The following is a 26206-nucleotide window of genomic DNA, read 5'->3' as shown; positions in this document are numbered from 1 at the left end:
GTTATCACTCACAACTTTTCACGCTAGGAAACCTGTTTATATCTTGACTGAAGAGTTCATTCTAGGTCTAGCCCTGTCTCTGACTACTAAGTGCCCTATAATCTTAAGCAAAAATACACCATATTTCTTATTTTATCTTTTGAAGCTGGCATTTTTCCGCTCACTTTGATAATCCTATAAATATTTCAAGCTCTAGAGGCAGGATGGTGAAGTGGGGAGACTAGTACTTACCTCACAGGCTGTGAAATGAGTTATAGAGTATTTTACTGATTAGCAGTTAATATCTATACATTAAAATTACTATGTAATTTATCTGCATTTTACAAGATGTTAGGAAACCGAAGCTTGAGGTGCTTAAGATGATTTGTAAATATTTATTTATGATAGTAAAAGTGTCTTTAAACAATGTGAACTTTTTAGTATACGTAATGTATCTATGAAATATGGTAAGTTAAAATGATGGCCTTGAGACAATGCTTTCTACCTTACTATTTATTAAAATCCTGTGTGGTAGTGAAGGATTAGATTTCTTGGTACTTCATTTCTCTGTGGTAACATTACAATTAAAGTGCAACATTTTCACAAGGAAATTCTAAAGACAAAGTTTGCTGAATTAGATCTACAGACAATAAAAGACCATATTGAGATATGTTCAATTTAAAAATACAACTGCAAATACAAAAACTGAAAACAAAATAATAAGCATAGGGGTTTGGGTTTTTGTTTTTAATCAAAGTGGTTTTATAGGTTTAGGTGCTCTGAAAGATGGAAGAATTTTCAACAAGAGTCAATAATGGTATGGTGATTTCTGTGAGTGTATTTGAAAAGACCAGAAGTAATATATTGGCCACTAATTGGGAACTAAGGAACATGGACTCTTACACAGATAATACACCTGCCAAAAAGCAAAAGAACTACCTTATTTTTAGAACTTCCCTAAAATTCTACTTGTAGTTACAAAAATAAAACATGGAGAAAATAGTCTGTATTAGCAGTGATCTTGAAGTCTCTGGACTACTGCAGTCGACTTTTTGTTTTGTTTATTAGTTTGTGGGATAAATATAAGAAAGGCAAAGCTTTTAATAGTTTATTTTACTGTTCACATTTCCCGGGGATCTTTTGAAGATGATTGCATCAAACACAAATCGCTTTAAAAACTAGGAGATTAAAAAGAGAAGTTACCTCTTTTCCTTCCAGGGGTTTTCTAGCCCCACATTTATACATTTATCACTGTAATTAGGATAATTTCCAACACTACCACTGACATCACCATGTACCATGTATGTTATTCAGCAGAGTTTCTAAAATTTTTCCACATCATAACACTCATTGAAAGTAGCATTTGTATAGCACACTAAAGTTTAAAAAAGAAGAAGAAGAAGAAGAAGGCTTCTTCCAGCAGAGCCTGAAAACTAGGGAAGGTATGGGCCTCAGGCCCAACCCAGAAGCCCCGAGGGCTGCAGGCATCATTATTTGGCACACTCGCAGCCCTTTTGCACACATCAGGGTAGATTGGCATACCTGTTGGGGAGCGCTGTGTTTGGTTTGAAAGAGATGGTAACATTAAAAAGACCATGTGTTCTTTTTTTTTTCTGTTTTCTTGAGCCTAAATTTTAGCAAGGAATATTTCTCTATTCTCTCTGTTGGACTAGATTGCTTCCAATATTCAAAATGATGAAGATGATGATAAGTAAGAACTTGAGGTTTGTCTCAAATAAATGAAGTTAGCAAATGTGAATCTGTTTGTAGTGACTTGGGTTTTTATTTTCTCCTGAAATTTTCAATCAAAAGTTGGGGTTCAAAGTAGCAAATTGATTGCTAAGCAACTTTTTTCTAATGTAATTCTTAATGGTTTGAAAGAAAAGATTAAGATGGCATACCTATGTAACTTGATTTATTTTCTTTTATTTTTGTTTAAAATACAAGGTTTTTCATTTAAATTGTATATAACAATGATAATCTCTAAAACAAAATTAAGCATGTCAGCCAGCTTAATTTCAGAAAGAAATGTCTTTAATGCAGTTAAATAGTTGAGAGTAAGAGAAAGTGAGGGGAGAGAGACTGATTTATCAGTTTCCTTTAGTATGTTCAAAATTTAACAGTTCTTCCTGTCTAGAAATTGTTATATGTAGCTTTAATCTCTTCTACTACAGTTAACTTCATTTTCTCTTTTTATGTCTTGGAGAGCAGAGGACCCCAAGAGTGCAAGAGAATTTAAAGAAACACCAGCTCTGCAACTGTGATTGTAACTGTGACACAACTATAAAATGAAAGCCATTTCACTTGTTCTAAAGCCCTAAAACTTTGGAAATAGTGTCCAATAGTGGAAAATTAAAGAAAAAGTCTGCCTTCTTGTCCAAGGGAAAAGAATCACGAGTCCTTACTCATGATTGATTACATCAATTGTATTTCTTTCAAAAGCTTTTAAAACCATAAGTGAAGTCTAAAAGAAGTTGTATATCACTATGATGATGTCAGTAACCTGTGACACTTAGCAGTTGATTCCTATGTTCATTTTGATTTATTAATAATCGTTTGTATATTTCCCAAGACATTATCCTGTTCATACCTTCATAATAATCTCTTCCATTTTGAAGACAGTCTCATTGTAGCATGTACTCATGAGGGCTGTCTCATCTTTTGGAGATTGAGATAATGTACCAGGAATACGTTTTGAGCTTTTGTGACCTTAAAACCAGTGTGAAATTGGATCACAATTACAGAAAAATACCATCTGTAACTATTTGTCTCAGACATCTTAATGGCAGTTCTTGTACTTGAAATAACTTAAGAATACTGTTCAACATCAAATCTTTTCTGAGGAACTTACTTAAGTACATTTGAACTTTGTCATACTTTTAGAAAGTTTTGGGGAAACTGTTGGTTTCTTTTTTTTTTTAATTTATTATTATTATTATTATTATTTTTACTTTACAATATTGTATTGGTTTTGCCATACATCAACATGCATCTGCCATATATGTGTCCCTGGGCAGTGCCTTTTGTTTTGTGCTTCAAATGGATAACATTGGACTTTTCCCCATCTTTAGCAAGCACAATGGATCTATTTTTTCAACATTTTGAAATGCAAAGGACACAAAACTATGTATCAACTATCTCTAATGTATTTATAGCATTTCTGATGAGCTTCAATAATTGCACATATAATGTATTAAATTTACCCAGTATGTTAACTATTCATTAGAGTTTTATTAGAAGCATTGAATTAAAAAAAAAAGAAGCATTGAATTTACACACAGTAAAAATGCCCCAACATTATTAAATGCATAGGGAATACACACTATTGTTATTCTATAGTATTTAGACAAACAGATAAAGTGAGTTGGTGTCATCTTACTTATTATCTAGAAATTGTTCTTACTCTTATATTTTTCCAATTTGATAATTGATTAAATCCTGAACACTAATAGATTAGGGCAGGGCGTCTTTTTATGTATGTGTAACCTCTGAAGTTCTGGTTAGAGAAACAGTTTCCAGATGCCCACACACAAAAAAACTTTCACTCATGAATACATTTATGTGATCATTAAATTTATTTCCAGAACATTTTAAACTAATGTTTCCTATTAAACCATTTTATAATTTTGAGTTGATATAAATTATGCCATTTCTGAGTTATGATTCTTTTATAACAGTTTCTTACCAAGTACTAACTGAACATATTTCCTAACTCCATCAAACAGACTTTGCTATTTTTTGTAGATTCTTGATTTGAACTATCAGCTATTAATAGTTACAATACTATCTTTATATGACAGAGAAGGCAATGGCACCCCACTCCAGTACTCTTGCCTGGAAAATCCCATGGATGGAGGAGCCTGGTAGGCTGCAGTCCATGGGGTCGCTAAGAGTCGTATACGACTGAGCGACTTCACTTTCAATTTTCACTTTCATGAACTGGAGAAGGAAATGACAACCCACTCCAGTGTTCTTGCCTAGAGAATCTCAGGGGCAGGGGAGCCTGGTCGGCTGCCGTCTATGGGGTCCCACAGAGTCGGACACAACTGAAGTGACTTAGCAGCTTTATATGAACTTGGTAGTTTTCTCTATAATTCAATATCCAGTTTAATTTATTTTTGCAACGTATGAATTAGTCTAAATTATCTTTTGTGAGTTCTGTTTAGATAATAAAATTTAATTTCAGAAATGTAGCTCCATTCACCCATTTTATTAACTGATGCCAATAGCCAACTATACGGACTAATAAGTAAAATGTTATTCATGAGAAAGTATAAAAGTAAAAAATTTCCTCATTTTTTATCTGATTGCTAATGATACTGTTATGTGCTTATTCCAGCTTCTATAGTTAAAACTGTATAAAGCAAAGTAGAGTTACAGGTGAAGCTTTGTGTTTTTGAAGACATTCACAAGAGGTTCTTTCCAAATGATTCAGCAATGTCTTAGAAAACTGCTATTTTGAATGACATCATTTTGCAAAGGTAATTATTTTTCTTACATCTAAAATTATTACTACAACATAAATAGAAAGGTTATGTCTTTGGTTGTCTACCAAAGAATCTCCTTCACCCATAAATTTATGACTATATTTCAATATGAAGTCAATATGAAGACAAAAGGGGATTTGGGTGTTCTTTACTTTCTACCCACAAAGAGGGCATTTGTTTGGAGGTCAAGTCCAACACATGTGCTGTGTAAAATTCCCAGAGTTGTCTACCCCTGAGCTTCACCTGGAAGTCTATTTACATGTTTATTCTTGAGAAATTCTAGCTAGGTCAGATTACCGGTGGGACCCTACCATCTCCCATGAGCCTGTATCTTTAATGCAGTCTTGCTGGCCTCCTCTTCAGCTGGTGGAGGATACATATTTAAGGAACATGTGATACCATTTCTTGGCTATCAATAGAGCAACGGTTTATTGAATTTGGAACACACAAATAATATAAGTATAATGGGATCAACATTTTAAAACAGGGAGAGTGGGAATGAATTGATAATCCTTCCAAAAATCGATTGGCTAAAAATGCATCCAGAACCTTAAAATATTTGTATCATTTGAATATTGACTAAAAGTTGTATTGAAAGGTTTTTATGATAGTGACATTTGTGATATTGAACTATGGGAATAACTTGTACATCCACACGTTACTGGGTAAGTAAATTACTGGTAAGTACTGATAAGTAAATTGTAATACATTCATATGGGGAAAAGAGAGTACAAATAATTAAAATTATTTATAAGATTGTTCATAATTTTGGAAATGCTTTAAAATAAATAAAAATGACAATTGAAAAAAATTGTTAAAAAAAGGATTACATAAATGCATGAGGAATTATATCTGCATGTTTGTGCATATCTTTATTTTGTACCTATTTCTGCATTTTTCTCTCTAACTATATTTAAAATGGACATCCCGAGTGGTGCAGTGGTAAAGAATCCACCTGCCAATGCAGGAGACCCTGGGTTGGGAAGATTCCCTGGAGAAGGAAATGGTAACCCACTCCATGTTCTTGCCTGGGAAATCGCATGAACAGAGGAGCCTGGCTGCCTACAATCTATGGGGTCGCAAAGAGTCAGATATGATTTTGAGACTAAACAAAAATAACAACGATTTAAAATGCATAATGAAATGTCCTTAAGGAGATAATGAAACATTCTGTGTGTCCTTTTAAATTTCTTTATACTTTTGCACATTTTCAAAATTGTATAAAATTAGATATTATTTTTATAATCACAAAATTCTTATTTTAAAAAATAGGTTTAACCCCTAATAATGGAGAAAGAATGCACTTCATCAGCTGCTGTGTCCCTGACAGCACAAAAAAACACTATCAGACGGTCCCCATATGCTAAAACATTCCTTCACTTACTCATGGGTGACAAATTGGGATATACTTGATAACTCAGTTTGTATAATTATTACTAATAATTGAGGCATGTGCCTTCATGTATAGTAGAAATTCTAATTCTTCCCCTTTTCCAGTGTAAGACAACAAGGGTGAATTGAGAGTTCTAAAATTCTAAAGAAAGTGCAAAAATAATAACAGAAAACATTTAAAAATTATATAGAACAAGACCTTTATAACTCACCAAATATACCATAAAATTAATTTTTTACTAAGGAGATGATCTCAATGTATACTTTAAGTGTCTTTTGACTAGAGAACTTGAGTCTGTAATGTTTACAAACTAATAGGAGTTTATTTTATCTTGATTATTTCAAAACCAAGTCTCAGAGTTGTTAAAGGATCTTTGTCATAGTACTAACGATTACTATGTTTTGTTATATTGCCACCAAGCTGGTAACTACAGATAGGGAAGAATGGTCATAGGACAAGAATAAATTGGAAATAGGCACAATAGCTTACTTTGTCCTGGTAACAGAACTCTGAGGAAAAATAATGGTGCTATGAGATGATTTTTGTTCATGATAAATAGCACAGCTAACACCTCTAATTTCAGCACTGTTTCACTGAATAAATACAGGCAGGGAAAGTGTTTATGAATGAACCACACTAAGTTAACATGTATGAAGTTTACTCTGCACCAGGCATGCTGTGGCACAGCATTTTGTACACAATAGAAACAAGCTGAAAAGAACCTAGAATGAATGGATAAATGACAGGCATTTAATGAACCCTGAACTCCTCCATCGTCACTGTTTCTTCCTTAATTGATAGGTGAGTCAAAAATTCAAGTCTGCAGGGTGGCATGGAAGATTTCATGCTAAAAACAATATAAAACAAACAAAAATGTATTTATCAGTATACAACCCAGTGATATTAAATTTATTTTATTAAGAAAAATTTTAAATCTCCAGAGTAAATTAGAAGTGTGGATAAAATGCTATGGTTTTTAGTTACAATCTCTGGAAAGTAGAAATGTGTATATATGCCTAAATAATAACCCTATATAGCTTCATGATTACATTAAATTACTGATAGGCTCCTACAGTTGTACTGTTGAGAGCTGCATATCACAATGAATTTGCATGAAGAATGTAAATTTCATTTTTTGTCATAGTGATCTGACTTTCATCAATGTGGGGTGTTACATTTTTAATGGATGCTTAGCAACTGAATCTATAGCTTTTGTTTGTTAATGTGTGTTTTAGGGAAGAAAATCGATTCAACAGGAGTTAGACAAAATTCTGGTTTTTATATTGATTGATACACACTGTTTACCAAAATATTTAAGCATCCCCCAACTTCATCTTCTGAATAAATCATTTGCAAAACCATAGGGAAAGAAAGCATAATTGATGGGAGCAGCATTCAGCAAATGCCTTGTGATTTGAGTTTTATGTGTATTTTATTACATATGTGGTTTTACAGATAGCAGAAACTGAATAATATATTTATCTTTGGGTAGAATTTTTACCAGTAAGCTAAGAAACTAATTAAAACTTTGATATCTCTGCTTGGGCTAATTTGAAGATGAAGATATATTTGTTTGAAAATAATTTTAAAGTATTGAATTACCCAGTAATACTAAATACAAGTTTTTATTGAAAAGTACAGTGCAAAACAATTGAAACATGGATCATTGTGGAAAAAAAAGGAATGGGGGTAAAAGAAGTAAATAAGAAATGGCTTTATTTCTCAATCAACATATCATTGTAGATAAAAGAAATATATGAGATTTCATTGTATGAGACAAAGGAGTATGATATCAAAGTGTCCTGTTGGTAGCAAACTAGCTATGTAAACCACAAAATAGAGCTGCATTAAAAATACAATACGCTGAAACAGTAATTTTTCAATACTATGTAAATACTGTGGACATTTGAATTTCAAAGATAAGCAGAATCAGCAGATAGTGACAGACTTAAATTTGCTAAAAATCAATAGAAGAGCAGTAAAATGCAATTTTCCTAAACCAGGCTGTGACTTCGAGTGAGCTGAACCATTCCTGATTCAACTGAGAGATTTTTTAATAGGACTTAAGAAAGTGGATTTAACATTGTTTCATTTTATTAGTGCTTAAGCAACTTAAATGTGAAGTGCTTTGAAGTAATCTGCATTATATTTTTATTAGCTTCACAGCTTCTATATACATATTTTATATTCTTTTCAGGAGCTTAAATAGTATTACATTCTAATTATTATTTGCAGACGGTTTTTGTGTTTCTCATAATGACCAGTCAGAAATCAGTACTCTGAGTTCATGAAAAAGAATCATTTCATGTTGAGTAGCAGTTACTCAGTATGCATTCTAGCTCTTCCTCTCAGAGGGAAAGATTTAAATAATGTATGGTGGGTTCCTTTGTAATGAGGCGCTCTTTTTTTTATGTTTTGTTGTGATTTTGTCACTTTGGAGGAAATGTTGTTAGTTAAAGGGTCGCAAATCACATCAAGGATTTCATTGATGCCATATAATTGATCTATATATCTTTTAATGGATGGATGAATGTCATTCAAGGCTCTTGGGCATTTAATTTAAATACTAAATTTAAGAACCATGAGTGTATTGATGAGTTAGGAAAAGATACAGAATTGTATGCATAACATAAGACCTGGGTGAACATCTTTTTTTCCCCTCCCTTTCTTTCTCATTAAAGATTGATCTAAAGATTTTTTTGAGGGAGACTTATTTGATAGACGTAGTCACTTTTTTGGTTCCCAGAGTGGTAAGAAAAAAAAAAAAATCGCTCAATAAAACACCATTTCCCTTTTCTCTTGTGTCCGGTACTCCCTTCTTCTTCAAATGCAGCTGTTTTCTTAAGGAATTCTTTCAAAAGTGAAGGCCATGGAAAAAAAAAAAAAGACAGTTGAGCCAAGTAGCTTCTTAAGGCACTGAATTGAAGTGTTGGTTCTAAGCGTTGTGTGGCTTCTAAAATAGGCTATCTTGAAATAATAAAACTAAAACTGACAAATCTTAGCAAATTTAAACAAGAGTAGGCTTTCTAAAGATGCCTTTCATTATTCTGTCATCTCTTTTCTTAAATGTTTTCTGCATATGAAATCCCTAGTGCACATGATTTGTTCAGGTATTGATATTTATTTTGTGCATTTGTGCATATCGCCTACACCTTTTGCTAATTATGCCATGTCAGGCCCTTTGTCAACTGACTGTATGTGTAGCCCTGTGTTGGGGATACCTGCCTAGGAGGCATAATAAGTAGCCACAACACAGAAAACACAAATCAGCAGCCTCCTATGCCAGAGAAAATAAGTTTTTTTAAATCAAAGTTTTGTAATATTCTTTTAATTTAAAACACTAGCATATTAATTGTACCTATTTTCCAAAGAGCAGGTCATTATTATTGACATGCTGCTGGTTTTATGGTCCCAAGATGCATGAATTATTAGGGTTGCTTGACATTTTTAAATCCCTAACTCTATAGCCTATAGCTATACTTCCCCTTAGCTATTATGCGCTTTAAGAGACCATGCTAGTTCCTGATCAATGATTGCTCAGTAATTCAGAGGTGTCAGGTTCTCTTGTCAGTTAAAAAAAATCTTAGTTCTTATTTTTAGACTTTATAAGACATTGCCTAAATAAAATTGTATCTGATGCTCAGAGGACACCTACTTCAATTTTTGTAAAGAAACCATACTTATTTTTCTATGATTAATTTTTAACACTAAAACAATACTGTGCTTATTTGATCAGTCATGTCCGACTTTTTGCGATCCCACGGATGGTAGCCCTCTAGGCTCCTCTGTCCATGGGATTCTCCAGGCAAGAATACTGAAGTGGGTTGCTATGTCCTCCTCCAGGGGATCTTCCATGCCAGGGATCGAACCCAGGTCTCTCACATTGCAGGCGGATTCTTTACCATCTGAGTCACCAGGGAAGCCCCCAAACTATTCAAATACAATAATTATTAATATTTCAGTGCCTTTCTTCCAGAGCATTCCAATGAAATATTATAATAGCACTATATCATACATAATTGAATATGTCTGTATACTTAGTATCCAAAAAGTCCACCAGATTAGGAGGAATACTGAAAATATTTGAGATACAGGAAGGTAGAGCATACTTATGAGTCTTTAATTTTTCCTAAACAACATACTGATTCTTATCAGGCTGAATTGTTAAATAGCTGTTTGCTTGTCATGGAAAGATACAAGCACTAGAAGCATGATACATAAAAACAGAAATATCAAAGGCATCTGATTTTTCTCAAAGAATTGTGATACTTTTATTCTTGCATTCTTAGTTTATTTTTCATTGTAAGAAGTTGTAAACTGACTCAAATTTTTTGAAACCTTTAGGCAAATCGATGCATTCTGAAAAAGTATGAATGTGTTTGAGGGTTTTAATTATTAAAGAATTACAATGGAAATGCATTTTGTTTCATTTTTCCTTTAATATATGCTTAGCTTGTGCTATCAGCAGGAAGAATTTTAAATTAGGACACCTGTAATGAAAATCAGCACAATTAATTGCCTGTTAGTCTCTTACACTAGATCTGTGCTACTAGTTATGTTGCTAAATTGTGAGTTTGGAAATCTTCACACATATTGACTCCCAAGGCTTCAAAGGATGTATTCCAAAATCCCAGTGAAATATTATATAGTTCCAGCAATCAGTTGAGAATAGGAAATACATTTTTTAGTCTCTCTCATTGTCATATTTAATGGCTGATTTTAAGTCTTTGTCCCAACTCATATCTCTGAAGCATTTCAGTCTGTGGGACAGTTCTCTGTATCTTGAAATACTCTTTTCCTTTGGCTTCCATCCTTTTCCTTCTGTTCTCATTCCATCACTAACCAGGCTTTCTCCATTTCCTTTCTGGGTCCCTTCTCTTTTTCCATTCCTTAGATTCTCTTTCTTTATGCTCTTCTTCTTTATTCAAAGAACATTTGTGAAGCATTTACTATGTATACTTTAGTGTGAAATCTCTGAGGTATTCAAAACTACATACAATAAAGGCACTGTCCTAAAGACCATGGCCTATAATAGTGAAGAAAGTATGTAAACATGTCTTACTAACTGAATTACGTCAATATTCGCTTCTCTACATACTCTACCCAAATAATCTCACTGATCCACAAGACCTCAACTGTAGTGTGTGCTGCTCATCCCTGACACTTAACAGCTGTGTATCCAGTTCTTTACTAGACCTCTCTCTTTGATATCCTCTGGACACTTAAAACTCAGTGCATCACAAATTAAATTTTCTCTGAACCAATGATACTTTAATTACCAGAAAAAAGTCATTGTTCATTTACTAGATTCTTGGTCTTGAATGTTGCCACCTGTGTTAATTCTTTACCAGTCTCATAACATTTACACACTCCTGACTAGTGCTTTCCATTTCCCTTTTTACACTGAATCTTTTTTTTTTTTAAGTCTGCTTATTTTCCTCAGAAATGGTTTCTGAATATTGATTCCTCATTGCCACTTTATTTTAGTCCTACAACACCTCTCATCTGGATGAATGGCAATAATTTCATATCCTATTTCTCTGCCATGTAGACTGGTGGAAACATAAGGGGCTTTGGAATCTTTCAAAAAGATTAAAAGCACAGCTGCACCACTGACTATTTATGTGATCTTGGATAGCAAACTACTTACTCCAAGCTTCAGTCTCTCATGTATGATATAAAATAATTATATGAACATTTCAAATTTGTTGAGAAAATTATTATATAACACAATTCCTGGCATATATTAAACACATACAAATATTAGTTACACACTCACTTCAATGTATCCCAGAAAATACCATTAGAATGATCTTCCTTTAAATTCTGATCAAATTCTCCTATTGAAAATCTTCATATTGCTTAAAAACTAAACTCACATGGATATTTCAACTGCAGTCGACTTCTCTAATCTCCTTTCCTGCCTATCCACTCCTGGTTTATATTTTTCTAGTCGTACCGACCTTTTCACCATTTACCGAGCTCTCCAATCCCCATGAATACTCTATGTCTATTCAAACTGTTCTTGCCCTCTCTTTGGAAATGTCTTCTCCCAGCTCTTCTTTTGGTAAATTCCTATTCATCTTTAAGACTTAGATCAAAAGCCACATCTTCTGGAAGTCTACACTGACTTATCCAGAAGAAATAGTCATTCTGCCTTTTGTGCTTCAGCATCACTTTGTTTACAAAGATAATAATGTTAATCTCTTGTGACCTTTCCTATATGAGTTTCAGTTTGCTAAACAATATTAACAAGAACAAGAGTAATAATGTTTATGGAGTTCTTCCTATATGTAAAGCATTGTACTGGGCCTTTTATGTTGCTTATTTCATTTGGACCTCATTGCAACACAATAAGGTAGATGCTATTTTATTCCCAGTTTATTGATGAACAAACTGAGGGTTAAAAATTTGCAATTAGTCCTAGATGAACCACTTGTGTGTGTGTGTCCAGACAAGAATACTGGATTGGGTTGCCATGCCCTCCTCCAGGGGGTCTTTCCAACCCAGGGATCAAATCTGTGTCTCCTGTGACTCCTGCATTGCAGGCATTTTCTTTACTGCTGAGCCACCGGGGAAGCCCAGATGAACCACTTACATAGATCTAATTTCAGAGTCCATGCTTTCAAACACACATAATTATTTATTCTAAATATCATATGTTGTTGGCTCACAGACTCCTATAAGAATGTGATAAAAGCCATTTTAAAAATACAGTTTGCAAGTCCATTTCCATATCATGTAGCTCATCGATCTTCTGAATCCATTGATCTGAAGATAAAACACCTTTCCTTACAAATAGATTTTTAACTCTTGATACATAAGTGCTATTCACTCAGTCATTGCAACTGACTCTTTGCAACCCCATGGACTATAGCTCACCAGGCTCCTCCATCTGTGGAATTCTTCAGGCAAGAATACTGGAATGGGGATCCATTCCCTTCCCCAGGGGATCTTCCCAACCAAGGGATAAAACTCGGGTCTCCTGCACTGCAGACAGATTCTTTACTATCTGAGCCATCAGGGAGCACCCCTTTAATTCTATAATGTAATAAACAAATATTAGCAACTTTTCATTTTTAAGTAAAATCTGCATTTAAAATGATAACCTACAGTGTCTTCATGATGCAATCTCTAAAGAAACTGAGGTCCTTTACGTTTCATGAAACAATGTTTGAATAAACTAGGTTACACTACTGGGCATGGTAGTGTATGCCATGTATTTCCTGTATAGTTTCAGGAAACCATAATTGAAAAAGACACATGTATCCCGATGTTCATAGAAGCATTATTTAAAATAGCTGGGACATGAAAGCAACTTAGATGTCCATCTACAAATGAATGGAAAAAGAAGCTGTGGTACATATACACAATGGAATATTACTCATTTATAAAAAGGAATGCATTTGAGTCGGTTCTAATGAGGTGGAGGAACCTAGAGCCTGTTCTATAGAGTGAAGTAGGTCAGAAAGACAAAAATCGTATATTAATACATACATGTGGAATCTAGAAAGTTGGTGCTGCTGCTGCTGCTGCTAAGTCGCTTCAGTCGTGTCTGACTCTGTGCGACCCCATAGACGGCAGCCCACCAGGCTCCTCCATCCATGGGATTTTCCAGGCAAGAGTACTGGAGTGGGTTGCCATTGCCTTCTCCAAAGTTGGTGCTAATGGTCCTATTTTCAGGACAGTAACGGAGACGCAGATGTAAAGAACAGAGTTTTGGTCACAGTGGGGGAGGGAGGGAGTGGGACAATTTGAGAGAGTAGTATTGAACCATGCATTACCATATGTAAAATAGAATAACCAGTGGGAATTTGCTGTATGATGCAGGGAACCCAAAGGTGATGCTCTGTGACAACCTAGAGGGGTGACATGGGGAGGAGAGTGGGAGGGAGGTTTAAGAGGAAGGGGCATATGTATGGCTTTGGCTGACCCATGCTGATGGATGGCAGAAACCATCACAATACTGGATAGTAATTACCCTCCAATTAAAAACAAAATAAAATTAATAAAATCACTGGGTTAAGGTAGTGACCTGTTCCTTAGAAAATGTTCACTTCTCTTCGTGTTGGAGAGTGAGCTTGTTATGAACTATACAAAACTTATCCTAGCATCCCATCATGAGTTTTTTAAAGCATTATTTACTCAATCAAGCTTTTATCCGAATACTTCAGTAAGCTTAGGATTTAAAAGAAAAGTAAAACATATCTCCACAACCAAGGTGAGTAGAGCAAATTACTTTTTATCATGAAAACTGAGCAGCATTGGCAAATAGGTGACATGAATGGAAATGTGTAGATCCAGATTATTGAGATCACTCCTAGACATATTTGGATCGATGCTCAAACATGTGAATTATAAATTAGTCAGTGGATAAAATGAAAAATGTGCTTCTCTATGGATAGCAGAGATTGCAAATTTGCTGCTCATGGACTGAATTTGACCCACAAATAATGTTGTTCGCTCTGCATGATATTTTTAAAAAATTTAAGACAGCATTTAAACATCAGGGTATTTGTTTTTTACATGAATCTCTGGTTTTACAGCTTCTCTTGAAAATTTCGAGGCTCTGACAACACTGGGCCCATATCCTCATGTGGAAACAATTGGCTAGACCTGAACAGCAGCTGTTCCCTCCACATAGGACTTCTACTATCCAGTTTAGCATAGCCCCCAGCAGACCCATCTTACCATACCTGCCTGTCCCTGGTTGGTAGCTGTAACCTTGGAAGACTGGCATGGAGATTTTAAAAGTTTATAGGAAACTGTTACTTTTAATAATGCATCATGTGTTGCAATGCAAAATGAAATCACCCCTTCTAAAGCGTCTGTTCGAGATATATACTTATAGATAGCCACTGAGGCTTCTGTGACTCCAAAAATTATACAAATAGAAAAATCCACATTTAAGTGTTTGGACTCAAATACTTTTGACCATAGAGAAGCAGAAGACTTGAATTCTAGCCTGTTGGTCAAAGGAAAACCACTTCTGCAGGGAGTAACTAAGCAGCATGGAATTCAAGTACCCTATACTGAGTATGAAACCAAATCCAGAAGCCCTATAGTATTTCAGTGAATAAAGCATCCACAATTAAATGCAATTTTAATCTTGATTATAAGAAAGAAGGCAGGAGGGAGTTGGAATGAAGATTAATTTTCTTTTTATTTTCATTATTTTGGTATTATTAAATTTGTATATCATCTTGTAATTAGAACAACAATATAAACAAGCAAAACATAAATGAACAAACATTGTAGTTCATCATATTTTACAATTCTTTGTTTTCTAGTCTTTTCAATCTGGTGATGGTGATGCTAGTGTTATTAAATTGGTTTAGTAGGTTATGGTATTCCAGTTATTCTAAATCCTTATAGTCTTATAGGACCTTGAAGGAAGTTTCAACATGAGAAAAAAATTAACTATATTATGGTTTAATTGTTTGTGTTAGCTACTAAACATAACACTTTTCCTAGTGCTTTGTTGAATCTTAGACCAGAGGATGTATTATTACAGGACTGACTTAGAAGGACCTTGAGTCCCGTAAATTATATGAAAAGCCAGCTCAAATTTCTTTGATGTGTCACTCATCTTTCAGCAGCCTTGGCAATATTAGAGCACTTCATTTTTTTTTTCCCCAAAGCACCTTCACATACTGCAAACTTACCTTTAGGTATTGCAATTAAATTAATTTAGGATATTTAGTTTAATGGAAGTATGAACAAGAGTAGCTCAAAAAAATAGGGTCACTGATTGAGAACTTTTCTTTCTGATTGAGCAGTCTTTAAGACTGAGAGATTAACTACTTCTGATACAGGAGAACCAATACCTAGGAAGACTGAAAATGTGAACATTGTCATTAGTATGAGTCTAGCCATTTATCGATTCACCATTTGAAATTTGAATTTTCACAAACTGCACCAAAAGTTTGACATTTAAAAACTGATCATTTTTCCAAATCTGAAAATTTGAGTTATTTTCTTTTTAGTTCTAATAATTTGAAGAAAATCACTTATCTAGTATGAACCTAGTTAAGCACTGGCCATCAATGCTGTCTGTTGTTTTTTATCTCTGCACACAAAGCATATCACTTAGGATGGTTAAAAAAACACACAACTATTTATTTGTGGAAAGAAATGGGTCTTCAAAAGAGAAGAGGAGTTAGTAAAAAACAAAAGTGATTAACTTCTGGTGAAAGGATTTCTGAAATAAAATAATCCAAAACTGAAAGCAGTGTCCCTGTTTGTAAATTTGAAACCTCAGATTTCAAAAATCAAAAATATCAGGAGTCTACCACCATTTTGGTATATCCTTTAATACCAATTCTCTTAGTTTCAACAATGTACACATTTGAGTTTGCTAAAAGGTCAATTTAATCTTCATTTAGTCAAACAAACAAATACTCCTTGAGTGCCTATTTATGCAGATTATGGTATTAACAAATTAAAATAAAGCATTGTTACAAACAAGTTTCCTTCCAAAAATATTCCTCTCCTTCTGGATTTCTGTTTCCGGTCAGATGTGTGAAAGTGTTAGTGGCTCAGTCCTGTCTGACTCTTTGCGACCCCATGGACTGTAGCTAGCCAGGCTCCTCTGTCCATGGGATTTTCCAGGCAGGAATACTGGAATGGGTTGTTATTTCCTTCTCCATCTGGTCGTATGGTCTTCTGATTATTCACTTTCCTTTCGCCTATGCCTTTTATTTGCCCTTAAATGATCTCTATACTTAAGTGCACTATTTGTTCCAGACTCAGCCAGGTGATAATTTCTCCATGAAACATTGCGAAGGAGAGCTGAACATCTTTTCTTGAGCCTACCCAGCACCCTATACAGATTTCTCATGACATTTCCCATTGTAATGAGATTGTCCATTTATGTGCTTGTGTCTATGCTGGTATCTCCATCACTAGGACTTTAACTTATTAGGGGGTCAGATAGTGGTTTGTTTTTTTTTTCAATTAGTGGGTGTCCCTAGTGCACATCAAAGGGCCTAGGAGAGTAAACATTCACTTAATTTCTGATAAAGTTAGGAGAACCAGATGGAGAAAAAAAGCCCATCTGGAAGAACGGGATGATGAGGTAAGGTGATACTGTTCTGGAAGGAAGAAAAAGCTGAGAGGCAGCAGTATTCAGTATACATAGAGCATCAATGTGCAGTTAATTGGGAGCTGACAGTACACTGCCAAATGAGAAAAGAGCAACTACACGGGAGAATAAACTTGCATCAAATCCAAGAAATACAGTAGCCATTTGTTCAATGACCATATGATTGGGTTTGATTCTGAGCCTACCAGGCAGTACTTTGTCAAAATGATTCAACCAGCTGTGCTTCATGTCCAGAGGAAATAAAACATTTAGGATAATGCAATAATGTTCTAAACTTAAAAACTGCAAATAAAATATCTTCTTGAGAGATTCATAAATTATAAAACTCAACCATATATGTGATTTATGTGTCTATGCATTCAAAAATATAATTATAACTGTATGCCAGTAATATATCTTTTAATGGTCTTCATGTTCTTACATGCTTTCTTAGTACACTATTAAATAATATAGATACCAGATGTGGACAATTTTTTTTAGTTTGATAAATATTCAAATTATTAAATTCTGATGAAGCAAAAATTCAATCTGGAATATCTCTCTTCTTTTGAGTCTCATTTAAATATTTTATATTTATTCTATGTAGTGTGATTTTTGTCTCCTGACACAAAATGGTTTTAACATATGGTTTTATTCACAAAGAATTACTTAATTTTGTCTAACCTCCTTTCAGAATTTTTACAAAGACGATTCACAGGAAAATTCTGATTTTTACAATTAGGAATCTTTTATAATGACAACATATCCAAAAAGCAGGCCTATTTATTCATTTTTACCTGAAGATATGACTTAAATCAAGGTTTTCCTTAAGGAAAGGAAAACAGGTTGCATAAAATAACTTTATGACCAAACACTATCTTTTTTCATTGAAGGCTGTGACATCTGGGCACAGTATTAGGCCGTGGAACAAGCAAAATTACTTGGAAAAATCTCCTGCTTTTGAAGAATTAATAATCAAGTGGGGAAGAAACACACAGGAACAGAAAATGTCAGTATTTGAAAAAGAACTACCTAGAGCTTTATGCAAGCACTATGAAAGCAGAGAAGGGAGGGCATTTGTATCAGTTTGAAGGCTTGATAAAAATGTAGTGGAGATGATGCTGAGATTCAAGGATAAATAAAAGGAGAAGGGAATGGCAACCCACTGCAGTATTCTTGCCCAGAGAATTCCATGGACAGAGGAGCCTAGCAGGTTACAGTTCACGGGGTCACGAAGAGTTGGACACGACTGAGTGACTAACACTTTCACTTTTCAGTTTCAAAAGGAGGTGAAGGGAATTCTAGGCAAGAGAGACAGTAGGTACCAAGACATGGGGTTGAACAATTAAGTATTAACAGCAAATGAGTATAACCGAGATTCAGCTTTGCCTCTGTAACTATTTCCATACATAAAATGACTCAGGGAAGAAAATGTTAAACACTGAACATGAAGTTAAAAGTATGAATCAGGGAGAGGAAAAAAGTTCTACATACTCCATTTCTGTTCCTAAAACTGCTCTATCAGATTCTTAAAGCTTTTCTGAATAAATCAAATGCTTCAAACATTTGTAGGAGCAAGAGTTAATCTCATATTTTAAAGTAAAATTTCAACTGCAAACTAAGTGATATTGGATCACCTAGATCAACATACTTTTGAAGGAGCTTATGCCATTAATTGGGGCTTCCCTGGTGGCTCAGGGGATGACAGAGAATGAGATGGTTGAATGGCATCACCGACTCGATAGACATGAGTTTGAGCAAGCTCCAGGAGTTGGTGATGGACAGGGTAGCCTGGCGGGCTGCAGTCCATGGGGTCGCAAAGAGTCAGACACCACAGAGTGGCTGAACTGAACTGGTGGCTCAAACATTAAAGAATCCGCCTGCAATGCAGGAGACCTGGGTTCGATTCCTGAGTCAGGAAGATCCCCTGGAGAAGGGAATGGCAACCCACTCCAGTATTTTTCCATGGAGAATTACATGGACAGAAAAAGTCTGGCAAGCTATAGTCCATGGGGTTGCATAGAGTCAGACATGACTGAGCAACTAACACACACACACACACACACACACACACTTACCCCTCATTAATTATTCTTGCAATAGAGTCATGACTATAATCTGAAGATTTTTCTGGCCTAGAAGTTATACTTCCATAAAACTACACTATTTCCAGGATTTCTCAGCTCCCTAAGAAATGAAAATATAAACCTCATTGCTATAAAACAATACTTTCATAACTTTTACTTTGGTGCAGTTCTGCTTGAAATTCTCAAGAAATGCATATTTACAAATTTATAATTATATTGTATAATTTTTATTTTCATATTACCTAAATGTTTTACATATGCTAAATACAGAATATATGAAAATATTTGAATTATATTAATAGAAAAAGTGATCAAGTGTTTGTAAATAGGCCCAGCTAATTATTAATCACATACCATACATCTTACACTTGAAGTTAATTACTTCAAGTTAATAAAAAAAAAAGCAGCAATTTTATTTGATTATAGGGTAAGTTATAAGACCTGTTTTTCTAATCCTTGTAATAGAGGTCATGTACTTTTAAAATATTTGAGAACATAATTTGATTTTAAATCATTTTACTTGCTTGCCAAACTTCAAGCATAAACACAGCATTAATGCTCTATAACTACAGGTTAAATCACATTAAAAAAAATATATATATATAGTGTAAATTAGCAATACATATGTTTATATATATATATGTTCAGAATATACATATATATAGTTTGATGTACTTCCACTTGTATATTTTTGTTGCCTGTACTTTTTGTGGCATATCAAAGAAATCGTTGCTAAGATCAATGTCATGAAGATTTTGCTGTTTTCTTGTAGGAAGTTTCACAGTTTCAGGTCTTATATTTAAGTCTTTAGGCCCATTTTGAGATGATTTCTCTTTGTTTTGCATGGTGTAAGATAAGGGTCTGATTTCGTTCCTGTGCGTACAGATATTCAGTTTTCCTAACACCGTTATTGAAGAGACTATCCCAAGTCTAGTAAGCATGCATAGTACCTTTGTGGAATATCAGTTGACTATAAACAAGTGGAATCATTTCTTTCTTTCTTTTTGGATCTCTAATACGTTTTTTATTTATTTATTTTTAATTGGTATATAATTATTTTAGGGTTTCCCTGGTGGCTCACTGGTAAAGAATCCGCCTACCAATGCAGGAGACTCAGGTTCAATCCCTGGGTAGAGAAGATCCACTGGAGAAAGAAATGGCAACTCACTCCAGCATTCTTGCCTGGGAAACCCCATGGACAGAGGAGCCTGGTGGTCTACAGTCCATGAGATGGCAAAAGAGTCAGACATGACTTAGTGACTAAACAACAACAATAATTACTTAACAATGTTGTGTTAGTTTCTGCTGTACAACAATGTGAATCAGCTATATGTATACATACACCACCCCCCCATCTTGAGCCTCCCTGCTATCCCCTGCCCTATCCCACTCCTGTAGGTCATTAGAGTACCCAGTTGAACTCCCTGTGCTATACAGCAGCTTCTCATTAGGTATCTGCTTTACACTGACATACTGAGCACACATTCATCTATACACTACCATGTGGATTCATTTCTGAGCTCTTTGTTCTATTCCTTTGGTTGATACATTGGTCTTTATGCCAGTACCATACTGTAGTTATATAATGTACTTTGAAATCAGGAAATGCGATGCTTCCAGCTTTGCTAATCTTTTCAAGATTGTTTTGGCTCTTGTAGACCCTTTGAGATTCCACATAAATTTTAGAGTTGCTTTTTTTTTTTCTATTTCTAAAAAAAAATTGCCATTGGGATTTTGATTGTGTTGAATCTGTAGATTTCTTTGAGTAGTATGGACATTTTAACAATATTAAATCTTCTACTCCATTAACACAGAATATTTCCTCGTTTGCTTGTGACTTCATCCCTTAATTTCTTTCATCAATGTTTGGTAGTTTTTAGTGTACTTCTTTAATCTCATCAGTTAAGTTTATTTCTAAGTATTTTCTACTTTCCCAATTTCCTTTTCAGATAGTTCATTGTTAGTGTATAGAAATGCGACTGAGTTTTTATGTTCATTTGGTATCCTACAACTTTACTAAAGTTGTTCTTAGTTTAACAGGTTTTTGTGTGTGTGTCTTTATGGAACAACAATAAGAGAATGAACAAGCAACTCTGGAATGGGAGTAAATATTTACAAAATATATATCTGATAAGGAGTTAATTTCCAAAATACATAAGAAATTCCTATAACTCCATAGCAAAAAAAGTCTAATAATGAAATTTTGTTAAAAGGGGTTAATAACCTGAATAGATATTTTTTCCAAAGAAGATATGCAAATGGCCAACAGGTATATTAAAATATACTCAACACAGGTAATCATCTGGAAAATGAAGAACAAAACCATGATGAGATATCACCTAACATCTGTTAGATTGGTTATTATTTAAAAAAAGACAATGTTGCTGAAGATTGTGGAGAAATTGAAACCCTTATACATTGTTGGTTGGAATGTAAAAAGGTACAGCTGCTATGGAAAACTGTAGGCAGTTCCTCAAAAAGTTAAAAATAGAACTATCACATGATCCAGCAGTTCTACTCCTGGGTATTTATCCAGCAGAACCGAAATCAGGATCTTGTCTCAAACGGTTACTAGCACTTTCATGCTCATTACATGTGTAAGCAACCTAAATGTCCATTTAAAAATGAATGTTTAAAGTAAATAAAGTGTATACATGCAACGGAATATTATTCAGGCTTTAAAAGGAAGGAAATTCTGCAATATGTGACAACATAAAAGAACCCTATACCAAGTGAAATAAGTCAGTTACAGAAGGACAAGGATTGCATGACTCTACATATATAAGGTATCTAAAATAGCCAAATCCACAGAAGCCGAGAGTAGGATGGTCATTGCCAGGTAATGGGAACAGGGAGAAATGAAGAGTTGTTAACCCATGGGTATAAAGTTCCAGTAAGTAAAACAAATAAATCACAGCAATCTGCTGGACAACGTGTGTCTATAGTTAACAATGTTGTATTGTAAAGTTGTGTTAAGGGGGTAGAACTCATGTCGAGTTTTCTTACCACAGTTTTGAAAAAGAATGTATATATATACATGCACAATTTAAAAATCTGTGGGTTTAAAATATTCAACTGCTTTTTTTGTTTTGAAAAAATAAGCTCCATTATAGAAGTAATTGATCATTTATTTTAAAATCAACATTATAGTGGAATGGGAGGAAGGCTTTTTTTAAACAAGTCATCTGAAATAGTTATTGAACTTGAATTACTGTAACTGTGGAATACATAATTATGAAAATATGAAAAACCTTCAAAATGTGAATATATATTTCAGAGTTTTTCAAAGTATATCTACCTGACGCAGGAGATGTTGGTTATATGTATTCATATTCTTTGTAAATGGTGTAAACAGCATTATTTAACATGTATATACCACCTAACAGAGCAGCCAAGCATCACAATGACATTTTTTTGTTAATCATGAAAGGAAATAGGTGTCAAGAATAATTTAGAGTATATTATTTATATCTCCAACAGGCTAATTTTATAAACCTTACAACCAGAAGTGGAAGGGGAAAAGCTACAAAGAAAAGCAGTCTTCTGATTTTCATAGGTTAGGAAAATTGGACTGTTATGTATAACATGTAAGAATTTTCTCCCCTTTGTGATCTTAGGGAGATCCAGGTATAATAGAAACTTGAGGGAGAGAGATAAAGGCCCTAAACACATCCATTATGTAACTTGGCATGCTGAGAATGAATTGTCTGTGAGGATATGAGACAGCAATCAGGTTTAACACTTGTGCCCTCATTGTTTTCATGAATGACAATTGCAGATAAGCACACAGACACAAGTAGAGAAGTAAAGTATATTAGACCTATGACACATCCATGTAAAATATTTAGATATGAAATAATGATTTCCAGGAGACTTAAAACTTAGAGAACAAATTTATGGGTGCCATAAGGGGGAAGGATGAGGGGAAAGATAGGGACGACTTTGGGATGGACATATACACACTGTTATATAATTAAAATGGATAACCAACAAGGACCTACTGTTTAGCACATGGAATTCTGGTCAGTGTTTTGTGGCAGCCTGGATGGGAGGGGAGTCTGGGGGAGAATGGACACATGTATATATAAGGCTGAGTCCCTTCATTGTTTACCTGAAACTATGACATTGTTAATCTGCTATACCCCAATATAAAATTAAAAGTTTTTTTTAAAAAAAAACAGTGGTTTTCAGTTTTTCAACCTAAGCTAGATTCCATACATTAAAAAAAGTATATTACTTTATAGTTGTAGCTAATAAATTTATTTTTCATTTCATCAGTGTAATAATATCTCAGCATAAAAATAATAATTTTACTACACCCAATCTATGTATGCCTTTCTCATTCATAGCTGAGACTTAGCTCTCCAGGTGAAAAGGATGATTTAATATTTGAATAAGTGATTTCATCCATTCGAACTTAGAGCAAGTAAGAATTAAACATCTACATATTCATGATTGCCAATATTTTGATTAATTTTCATGATTTCAACCGACACTGATACTTGAAACAGGTTTTTCTGATTTTCAAAATGAGTTATTCATACAGGCTAAGGCATTATCAATACTTCTCCTACAAAGAAAGGCTAAAAGTAAAGTGTAAAATACCTTAGAAATGTATTGATCAGTTTATAAACAAAAATAACACTAATTTTCACTGAACTGATAAAATGATTTACATTAATCAAGAATTCTTGGCCTATTAATTTTTACCAAAGCCTTTAGGGGTAAAACAGCTATATCAAAAGTCATTTGAAGCAACTAAATCTTGATGTTAGCTACCAGAGAACTCCTTTTAAATGTTGTGAGTTTTCTTCATTTCTTAAAATAAGAAGTACCAGAATGTTTTAGGTAGATTATTCTAAGAGAAGCAGCAAAACAGGGTAATAAATTTCAGAAAGGGCTCTTCAGTCGGATTGCTTTTCTTAAAGCCCTTTTCTGACATTGCTAATGTTTTCTCTTGGACAAATGGCTTAACCTCTCTGTGCCCGTTTTCTATCCATAAGATGGAAAAATAATGCCTATCTCACAGGGTGGCTGTGAGAACTAAATAAAAGAATTCATTTCAACTAAGCACTGTGCCTGACACATAGAAAATGCCCCATACCTTTTCAGTATTATTGCAATGCTGTTAAAATTGAGGTAGTCTCAGTTTAAAAATAAATTGGTCGGTAAATTTTAAGACTCTGGAGTTTGACATTTTTACTTATAATTTGTTTGTGGAGCGTTGGTTTTAAGAAATGTGGACAATGTTAAGGACAGAACATGTTTCGGACTTCCCTGCAAACTTAAATATGGAATTTCAGTTGTTTTCCTTGCACTTGAACAACCACTTATACATGTTTCTAAGATACTATTTCTAAAATTATGTCTAGAAGTCTCTTCTGTTTCCTGTAGCTTGTATTCTACACCAGTGTAGAGGAGACAGGAGACAGTTATAGCATTGCATGCTATAATATTCTGCAAAAGTCAGCATGGATTTAAACAGTTGCATTGATTCAATTATCACCAGAGTTATCTCTATCTATGTATCATTTATATTACTATATATTCCAAGCAGGGGCTTCCCAGCTAGCACTAGTGGTAAAGAGTCCACTTCCCAACATAGGAGATGCAAAAGATGTGGGTTCCATCCCTGGGTCGGGAAGATCCCCTGGAGTAGGTAATGAAAATCCACTCCAGTATTCTTGCCTGCAAAGTTCCATGGACAGAGGAGCCTGGCAGGCTACAGTCCTTGGCATGGCAAAGAGTCAGACGCAACTAAGCACCACCACGACCACCAAGCAGCTTCGCAATAAAATGCCGAGTAGGTAACACAGATAAGAAAAAAATCAAAACCTGCCCTAATATTTTATCTTTATGCATACATTTACTTTGTACTTCTGTTGTTTTGGCTGAGCTTTCCAATATTTGTACTGGGTGCAGAATTAGTAAACTTGGCATTGACATATGTTTCTGAGGTCCAAACCATACAAGAATATGATACGTTGCTTTGTCTGAAATTGGCTAGGACTTTTTGTGATAATAGCAAATAAATCATCTGCTATATTTTACACACACATACACACATACTCACAAAATCTCTCTATAGATTTCTATGAGATTAAAATTTTTCTCAATGATAGAAGCAGGTGTATGTGACCTAATATTATAATTTAAATAAGTTCTAAATGTTATGTCTTTAAATAAATTTTTAGGTTTCTCTATTCTACTGAAATTTTGGAAAGCAACTGTGACCTCAGTATAAAATTGTGGGATTTACACCATAAAGAAATACTAGATAATACCTGGAGTGTGTTTGCATTTTTATTAATTTTGACCTGAAAAAAGAATAAATGCAGTTGAAATCAATTCAATGTATTTCAACATATTCTATAGACTATTTTTATTCTATTATCTCATTCACTTTATGAGGTTATGGGACACTGTTATAGTTATAATATCCCAAAGTAAATTATTTTAGATAACAGAGAACTTAGTAAAATTTAAGTTGTAACTTCCTATCAGTTAACACAGTAGCTTTTAGTATCCTAATTTATCTTCTTTCATTTTCTCTAAAGAAATAGTTGTTCCTCAGATGTCTACATCTCTCTTTCCATGTCCATATGGATTTGGAAAAGTGGTGAAATTATTCACTATTTGCTGTGAACCAACTTGTACTGTTTAGTTGGAACACCATTTGGTATGGTACTCTTCCCATTTTCCTCATTTCGATCACTTCCTCAGTCTGGAATATAGTAGCTCGGTCATTCAGCAGTTCTGCAAATGGCTGCTGGATCAATTGTGTAAAGTACACATCAACAGTATTTGATGAGCTATTTAAAGTTTATCCAAGATGTTTATAAGTTAATTATTTGGTTATAAGCTATAAGTTTTATCTGGAGAAATATCATAATTTTAGATTTTAGGAATGGAATCTTACAAATTATTTTAAAGAAAGAAACAGGAAAACACATATCTTTGTGAGAAACAGATGGCTACTCTTACTGTTGGTTATCCAAAATCGTTTCTATTTTTACCCTTCTATACTGGCTAAGATGACATTTTAGTGGAAACAGCATCCTTACATACAGCCCATCTTTATTCCTTGAAGGACAACTATTAAAATAAGAAAGCATATGAGACTAAGTTTCTGTACAACAATAAGGCAGACCCATAGAACCACAAGGATCAATCAACA

Source organism: Bison bison, unplaced genomic scaffold, assembly GCF_000754665.1.
Source record: "Bison bison bison isolate TAMUID 2011002044 unplaced genomic scaffold, Bison_UMD1.0 scf7180017864519, whole genome shotgun sequence".
Taxonomy (NCBI): Eukaryota; Metazoa; Chordata; class Mammalia; order Artiodactyla; family Bovidae; genus Bison; species Bison bison.
The sequence above is the reverse complement of the archived record's forward strand: the minus strand, read 5'-3'. Positions refer to the sequence as shown.